The sequence below is a fragment of the Homalodisca vitripennis genome, chromosome 2, assembly GCF_021130785.1.
Source record: "Homalodisca vitripennis isolate AUS2020 chromosome 2, UT_GWSS_2.1, whole genome shotgun sequence".
Classification (NCBI taxonomy): Eukaryota; Metazoa; Arthropoda; class Insecta; order Hemiptera; family Cicadellidae; genus Homalodisca; species Homalodisca vitripennis.
Window position 1 is genome coordinate 171519882 of NC_060208.1, and position 9946 is coordinate 171529827.

Here is a 9946-nt window from a genome sequence, read left to right on the forward strand (position 1 = left end):
GTATTCCTGAGTAGTATCTTCAACGAAAAGTGAGTAACACTATCAATTATTATATCAACTAATTTAATTCTCTTTTACATAGTATTGTGTAAATTTATTTGACTTAAATTTTATTTTCAATATTATGACTTAATACAGTTATCATTGTATATGTCATGGGTTGTAAAGAAAAAGACATTTTACGTTTACAGAGAAATTCAACTTTACTGAAATTAAAATAATAAAAGGAAAACATCTTTATCTTATTTTATGTGACTAGGCTACATTTTAGACACTAATTTTTCGTTGTCCAATATAAAACTGTTGTAAATACTTTACATAACAGTTAAGTTAGTAGTTAATTGTATTATACTATTATACAAGTAACTCTTATAATTATTGTACTTTACGGTAGATCAACATGTTTTTATCTAACATGTGATTTAGAAAACAGGTAAAACATCAAGTATTATAAAATTTTAACTTTGAAGTAGTTGTGCTCTTATGCATAAAATATTAGAATAATTTGATCTAGAAGACAGGTTAACAATAAGTTAAGACAGAGGAGGAAACCACAAAGAACCCGTTATTTGTGTAGTTTTATTTATTTACTATATTAACATAATATAAATGTGTATAGTTATTTATAAATTAATGTGTTGTAAATCGCTAATTTTGAGAACGGCTAACTCTTCTTGAAAATTATTATTTGGAATCCGAGGGAAATTTATAAGAAGAGAAATCTTAGAAAGGTTAATCAGTAGTGTAATGCAGTTAGAAAAAATTAGTTATAATTTACTTTTACTCCAGATTGCGCTAATTTTAAATATCTAATGCATTGTAAATCCTATTTAGAAAATATCATGAAACCATATTTAATCAACAAATCCCAGCGACCCCCAACGAGCTTTACAGTTAGGTTTCAGAGCTGCACACTACAATCCCGGATGCACTGACTGCAACATGTCACCCTGGCCGCCCCCGGCGCACCAGGTCGATCCTGCCTGTCATACCACGATGTCGGATGCACTGACGGCAGCATCTCGGCCTGGCCGCCCCCGGCGCACCAGGTCGACCCTGCCTGTCATACCACGATGTCGGATGCACTGACGGCAGCATCTCGGCCTGGCTGCCCCCGGCGCACCAGGTCGATCCTGCCTGTCATACCACGATGTCGGATGCACTGACGGCAGCATCTCGGCCTGGCCGCCCCCGGCGCACCAGGTCGACCCTGCCTGTCATACCACGATGTCGGATGCACTGACGGCAGCATCTCGGCCTGGCTGCCCCCGGCGCACCAGGTCGACCCTGCCTGTCATACCACGATGTCGGATGCACTGACGGCAGCATCTCGGCCTGGCCGCCCCCGGCGCACCAGGTCGACCCTGCCTGTCATACCACGATGTCGGATGCACTGACGGCAGCATCTCGGCCTGGCTGCCCCCGGCGCACCAGGTCGACCCTGCCTGTCATACCACGATGTCGGATGCACTGACGGCAGCATCTCGGCCTGGCTGCCCCCGGCGCACCAGGTCGACCCTGCCTGTTATACCACGATGTCGGATGCACTGACGGCAGTATCTCGACCTGTGTGTCACTGTTCATGCGACTCTGTTTGATTTGTGACCTTTCAGTGTTCTTCTAGTGCGGAGTTTAGTGCCGGTGTGTCAGTGTTCATGCGACTCTGACTAGTAACCTTTCAGTGTTCTTATAGTGCGGAGTTTAGTGCACATAAGCAAACAACCTACTTATCGAAGATCTACATGTTTATTATTGTATTCCTGAGTATCTTCAACGAAAAGTGAGTAACACTATTAATTATTATATCAACTACTTCTCTTTTACGTAGTATTGTGTAAATTTATTTAACTTAAAATTTATTTCCAAGATTATATGACCTAATGCATTTATCATTGTATATATCATAGTTTGTAGATGATAAAGCAAAGACCTGTAGTCTTATTTGTGCTTTGATTAGTGTTGTGTATAGTTTTTTTTATTAAGTCATATTTTAGAGTTAGTGAAGTTGACATAGAACATGGTGGTTGTGATTGCTGACTTAGGTGTATCACAACGCTTTGGTATGATTTGTTTGTTTGATACAAATTTTACGTTTACAGAGAAATTCATCTTTACAAATTCCAGCGACTCTGAACTAGCTTGACTCATGTTTCAGAGTTGCACACCACAATCTCGGATGCACTGACGGCAGCATCTCGGCCTGGCCGCCCCCGGCGCACCAGGTCGGGCCTGCCTGTCATACCACGATGTCGGATGCACTGACGGCAGCATCTCGGCCTGGCCGCCCCCGGCGCACTAGGTCGGACCTGCCTGTCATACCACGATGTCGGATGCACTGACGGCAGCATCTCGGCCTGGCCGCCCCCGGCGCACTAGGTCGGACCTGCCTGTCATACCACGATGTCGGATGCACTGACGGCAGCATCTCGGCCTGGCCGCCCCCGGCGCACTAGGTCGGACCTGCCTGTCATACCACGATGTCGGATGCACTGACGGCAACATCTCGGCCTGGCCGCCCCCGGCGCACTAGGTCGGACCTGCCTGTCATACCACGATGTCGGATGCACTGACGGCAGCATCTCGGCCTGGCCGCCCCCGGCGCACTAGGTCGGGCCTGCCTGTCATACCACGATGTCGGATGCACTGACGGCAGTATCTCGGCCTGGCCGCCCCCGGCGCACTACGTCGGACCTGCCTGTCATACCACGATGTCGGATGCACTGACGGTAGCATCTCGGCCTGGCCGCCCCCGGCGCACCAGGTCCGACCTGCCTGTTATCATCCAAGCAGCAGTGGACAAAAGGAGACGTATGAGACGTCTCTGGTAGTTGGGAATAACTGAATGAAAATAAGTGGTTAGTTTGGTTATTTTAATTTAACCAATTAGTTATTTTTGCAGCAACTATTTAAATTAGTCTTAAGACTAATTTTCAGTAAGTTAACTGATTGTGCAAACTTAGTCTATACTTGAATTAGTCGTGTATTTTAATCAGTTATTTTAACTTTGTTGATTCGTAATTAAATCAAATTATAATATTGCTATTTAAACGGTAATTGTATTGTTATTGTTAATTTATAAATATCGTATAATACGATTATAGACAGAACTGATGGTGATGTGGATAATAAAGTGGTTGATAAAATGGTATTTTTAAACGCGAACGAAACATTGTTTAAACATTTATTTTAAATAGCTTGTAACCATTTTGTTTACGATAGTTTAATTTAATTTATTTGTGTGTTTTATATATTTTAATTAGTCTTTGTTACTTGATGTAAATACAGTGCTTTAAATTTTCATTTTCCCGTTAATAGTAATAATTTTCTAATCTAGCCAATGTTTGTTCTTGATGTCCAATGTACTTTTAATTTGAATAATGATAAATTAACCTCCTTTATTATGTTTTGTATAAAAAAAGTATTTAAAATGTGTGGCTTGCTCATTTTATTTTTATTATATTATAACTTTTATATTATAATAATGTTTTATTTATAGCTTACTAATTTAGTTTTCTTCTAATTTAGTCTTATTTTGTGATATCATTTGAAAATGAATTACAAGAAATGAATGTCAAATAATCAAATGCATGAATTTTTAACAAGATTATGTAGGTGTTACGATCAAGGCGTTTTGTGAATAATAAGATTGTGTTTATTTAAGTGTACTGGTAATTTGTAAATAAGCTTATAATTTAACTATATTCTGTAGTCCAGCTTTAATGATTCGTGTTGTAGATAGTTTTTTTTATAAAGTGCATGTTTTAGAGTTAGTGAAGTTGACATACAACATGGTGGTTGCGATTCCTGACTTAGGCGTATCACAAAGCTTTGGTAAGATTTGTTTATTTTAACCTAGTTTGTAATTATGTATTAGGTTAGTTCTTTATTTCAAGAAGAGATCAGATTGCAGATCTCGAAACGTAGTGTTACTGATTTTTTTGTTTTACTGAACAATGGTAAATGTCTGGAAAATCCTATTTCCTTCATTATGACCTTAAATATAAATTTGTGTAATCTAACTACTGTACCTAAATTGGTTATGTTTCAGAGCTTCTTCAACAGGCTGTGGACCTAGGGTCCAGACTGTACGGCCACGAAAGGACGTGGCAGCAGAGTGGTTTAGTGGGTAAAAATCCCACATAACTGGGACGCCAGTACCTTTTGAAGGTTCCCTCTGCTTAACAAAAAAAAAAAAAAAAAAAAAAAAAAAAAAAAAAAAAAAAAAAAAAAAAAAAAAAAAAAAAAAATCTGTAATTTTTTCTTATAGGCCTAAGCTATTGCAAACTTTCTTGGCATTGTTATATGGCATTTTAACAGTGGTTTGCGGTTTGAGCTAAGGTGAGCAGAGTCAAGAGCGAGGCAGCGACGTTCACCTGACTCTTACTGCCGTTGCTTTAGCACCCCCTGGAATAAGCACCCCCTCGGGCTTTGACGTCATGGCAAGGGGTGCTAATTCAGCGCATGGACATGGTCGAGTCCCTGAATTACCACCCCCCTATCCCAAGGAGGTGTGTATTCAGCGGATGGACATGACCTAGTCACTGAATTAGCACCCCCTAGCAACGCAAACAGATTTGTCTTTTAGGGATTTAATTTAATGGTCAATATAATAGTTTTTATCTGGAAGTTCGTGGCGCTGTCACTTATAAGCTACAATCTACGATTGTGTTGAAATTTCTGATAAACAATGAATAATATGTTTCTCAAATATGCCTACTTTTTCTTCGAAATTACCACATAAATTAATTTATGTAGACTTAATATTACATAATAAATGCTCCGAGTAACAAGCTTGTGACAGACCTTAGGATTCCTCCCTCTCGCACACATTGTCCTATTTTTGGTAACATTTTCACTCATGACTTGGTTTTCTGATTTAAAAAAATAAATATCGCTAATTAACAAAATTAATTAATTATTTGTTATTTGTTCTACATCTACCAATTAACATGTTCATACAATTAATTAACGCACTGAAAAAGATAATAAGAACATAAACCTACAATTTTAAACTTTGAGTCTACGCACAGGTAATTAAAGCCCATGTAGGCTCTTTCCCTGTAAGTTTCTTATAAACAGTAATTAGATAGCAAAGTAAAACTAATGATAAATGCCGTTTTTATTTAATGATTTATCCTTTTGAGATATAAGATTTTTATTATTTTGTATTAAGTTCTTTCATGTCAAATATAGGAATACTATACAAATACCATAATTTGTTATATTTCCTCTTCAATATATGATATTTACTGATATATGTACAGTTATACATTTTTGTAAAAATAAAAGCCGGTTTTTTATATGGTTTGACATTGGGTTATTTGGTTATTTTAACAGGAAAAATTATATTTTTTTTTTAATTTTATGGAAGGTAAAATGTAATTATGGTTTTTAATGCACAGTTAGTCAAGGATATTTGCTGTGTCATTTTTATTGTACAGGATTGCTTATTTGGTGTCCTCACCAATAGCAAATCTACTGATAGTCGAGTTAAGGGTATTCACTGAGCATTCATCACCAGTGTAAGTTTAATTCAATCGTGAAAACTCAATGGATCATGTTTCTCGATACAATTAAAACTACCCTATTTGTATATGAAGCCATAATTTGATTACGTATTTGATGTAATAGCTTCACGAAAATATAGTTTTTATAAGTTTAATTATATCAAATTAAAAAAACTAATACAATTTTGTTTACTTGCTGATGTTTCCTGATAAACAATTTAAACTCGTATTGTAGACAAAAGAGTTCATTGTTAGAGTATAAAATTGTTATTTGCAGAATTCTTTGGATGGCCCAAAACTTGACCTACGAAGGTACACACGACACCTCTGCGTAAACAGTTAAATGTTTGAGCGAAATATTTTTGTACTCAGCAAATATTTGATGTAGACTAAACCTATGGTCTTATTTGATTTAATTAGCATTTCCATATCTATTGAAACATAATAAATTTAATGTTCCATGTTTAATTTAATAATTACATGCCGGATTTAAACAATATCAAACTTTCTGCGTGGTTTGTACCATGGTTTCAAATTGAATTTACTTTAAAATAAAGTTGTATTTGAATGCCTAGATCCTAGTTTTTGCATAATCGATGCATAGAAATTTTTACAATAAGTATTGAATTATTTGTTTTTGAAATACAAAAGTCAAATCATAGCAATACTAAAAATGTACAACAAATAGCCTATATTATATAATAACAAATCGCAATGTGCTTAGTTTTATTTTTTTCTTAGTAGAAGGTTTTTATTGACATTAACAAGATATAGGCGCTGATTCAAAGGGGGTGCTAAATCAGCACATGGACACGGCCAGGGCGCTGAATTAGGACCCCCCCCCCTATTCCAAGGGGGTGTTTATTCAGGCATGGACAGGCCACTGCACTGATTTAGCACCCCCTTTCGTGGCGTCAAAATAACGTCAGTAGCGAGGGGGTGCTAGTCCAGGGGGTTCTAATTCAGGCGCACCGTCATTAGTGCAGCCTTTGACTAAACCTGCATTGCCCGAAGCATCTACACTTGTCTCCGTCCCTCCTGAACTTGTTCTAGAGCCCGTGAATTCTTCTACGTCCAGCCATAGTGCCGCTACCGTTTTTCCCGAGAGCTCTAGTCCTGCCATACCTCTACAGTGTGAGAAATTTTTGCCGGTGTAATGGTAATGGAGGATTCTTGCACTTAAAATTTTCGAGCAAGGAATGTGTTACTTGAGAAAAGGATATCGAGGAGATCCGGGGTACGACGATGCGCCTTCAAACGCAACAAGTTCTTAAATATATTCTTAAACCATATTAGTTTTGTTCTTCTTGAAAAACCCCCGTTATCTGTTAAACCGTTCGAAATTTGGATTATCGTAGTTAATTCAAAAAACACAACTGTTGTAAGGTTTTTAAAAGGATGCATGTTAAAACTTAGTAGTTTCCCGCGGTTTCATACTAAATTTCGAAGGCTTTCGAATGAGCATTTGTGACTCGAATGAATTATATATCCGACGCCAATGTTAAGCTTTCCTTGTCCCTACCACCAAGGAAATTAGTCTAAAAGTGTCTAAAATTTATAGTTATATAGACATTTTTTATATCTGCATTACAGTACTACTCGCCAAGCACTGTACAGTTATAGTTGAAATTATATTTTTGCTAAAACTTTCAATTTTCTTATCTAAATATTTGTCTTACTGTGTTCAACAATGGTTACAGAAAAGGTTGAAATAAGAAGTGTTGTTACAATGAAGCTTACTCTATTTACAAGGCCAATTGTAAATAGTAATTAATTTAAAACAAATGATTGTGCTTTCATAAAACAATGTTTGCACAGGGCAGTTGACTAAAGTTAACAGGTTCTTTCAATCAAATTACTATTATATAAAAATCTTGTTCTATTTGACTGATATTTCAAGCACTTTTACAATACTTCAATCGTTGTTCTGCTATTCGAGGCGAAAACGAGTCCAATAAAGCAAATAAAATCATAATCGTTTTAGCCATTCTTAAGTTAAAGGACTTACCCGACATTGTTTTATGTATATAGATTTTGTGCTCTCATGGAGATTATTAATTATTTTGACACCAGCTTGTGAAGGAAGTTTTTCAGATGCCAGTATTTTATGACGTTGCATCCTGTAGCTGTCCCCACCTCTAGTATCATAGCTGTTGACGTCTCTGCCCCGCAGTAACTCACATCGGAATCGGCAATACAGACCTACATCCAAGACATAGAGGCAGGGTAAAGGCAGAAAACCATGCTCCCTGAAAGCATCGCGACATGACTTTCTTGGATTCAATTTGCACATAATTCTAATGACTTTTTTCTGAAGCCTGAAAACTATGTTGGATCTGATCCTTCACATCCACCCCAAAGGCGTATGCCGTAGGTCAAGTGGGGATATAAAAGGCCAAAATAGGACATTCTTAGAACGTCAAAAGAGCAAACCTGTGCCAAATTCCTCACCTCAGGGCAAAATCGCCTAAAGCAACCCTTGCACATACATGCTCAACGTGATTGGTCCAAGTTAATCCTCTATCGAGATATATTCCTAAAATCGAGTGGATTCCACTTCCTCTAAAAGGGTATCATCTACTATAGCAATGGGTTAAATTTCGTTAATTTGTTGACGGAGACAAAAACTTACATAATTCGTTTTTGCATTATTTGTTTTAAGATTTGTCAGAGAAATATTGAATACAAGAATTCAGTTTAACAAAAGTTTCTATTTTTAGAACGGTATTTGATTTTGCTCTGACGCAGAGAGTCATGTCATCCGCGTATTGGACTACCTTTCCATTCTGAATTGATTGTCCAAGATCTTTCACATAAACTAAGAACAGTACAGGTCCAAGGATAGATCCCTGGGGGGCCCACTGATTCAAAGGAACTCTGTGACTGAACATTGGAAATTTCTACAAACTGATATCTGTCACTGAGGTACGATTTCAACCATCTCAGTGGCAGACCACGCACTCCATATGATTCCAGTTTTCGCAAAAGAGTAGCATGGTAAACACAATCAAAGGCCTTTGAAAGATCGAGAAATACACCAAATGTGTGCTCCCGACCCTCAAAACCCTCAACGACCGCATACACAAGGCATCAATTGTTGACATGTTTTTTTTCGAAATCCAAATTATCATGATGACAAAATGTCAAACCTATTGACGAAATCCATGAGTCTTTCAAAAAATGTTTTTCAAATACTTTCCTTAAGACTGGCAGAATTGAAATGGGACGATAGTTGCTTGCGAGGCAAGGATTGTCCTCCTTGAAAATTGGAATTACTTTGGCTGTTTTTAGCTGAGCTTGAAACACTCCTATTTCAAAGGACATGTTAACCAGTCTTGTCAGTGGTTTCAAAATGTGCTTTAGGCAACGTTGATTGATGTCACATGATTTTTTTGTGTTGACTCCCCGTATCACCCCCGCCACCTCGTTCTCGCTAGCAGAAGAAACACCATGGACGATACCGGTTCCTTTATAGGTTTCAAACTAGACCAACTGCCACTCAAAGGCAGATTCAGCACCGCGGTTGCAAAAAATTACTAAACTCCCTGGCCACTTCTTCAGGGGTCTGTAAAAGTTCATTCCCAACTTTAATTTTTATTGCTTTTTAAAATTTGGAAAAATCTGGTTTTAAATTTGAGTTAATATTGTCCCATGCGACTTTACATATGTTATCTGCTCTCTTCAGTCTACTTTCAATGCCATAGGCTCTAGCTGCTTTTATGACTTTTCTGTAAATTCTCTTAAAGCTTTTGAAAAAGTTTTTAAACCGCTCATCTTGAGACTCTCTAAATATGGAGTAGTAAAACTTTAATTTTTCTCTTGATTTGAGAATGCCCTGATTTTAGCCCCCTTTTGCTATCGTATTGTTTCATATCCAGCCAAATATAGCACTGCGTAACTTGTTTGACGTAACGTTTCGTCAATAATGAGCCAAGTAATGAACACAAAGGAATGCGACTGGCGACAGGTTGATCTGCAGGAAGCGAGTAGTCGAAGTTGAGGGAGGTATCTTGAACAGATGCAGCTGAGGACAAGACTGAAGCCCAGCTCGATGGAACCCCGTATCTCTTCGTCATTTATCTGAGAAGTAGCTAAATCCTAAATAAATGATCTAGTGATGTATATAAATGACAACGAATCTGCCACCACACTGTTGCTTCCAGTACCGGAGCTAGGGCTGATATGGTGGAGAACTGGCTAACATATTCATTGTGTTGAAACTGGTATCTTAAGCATATTCCTAAAATCTAATAGTAGGCAAACTGGGCTTATAATTCATACAGATTATTAAGTTAAAACTTTTCAGCATGTGTATGGAATTTTGAGAGGTAAGTACAAAACTTCAATCAATGGATTGGCAGACGGGGCACTATTGAATGGCCTCCAAGATCCCCAGATATTACGCCCATGGATTTTTCAGTCCGGGGTATTCTCAAAAA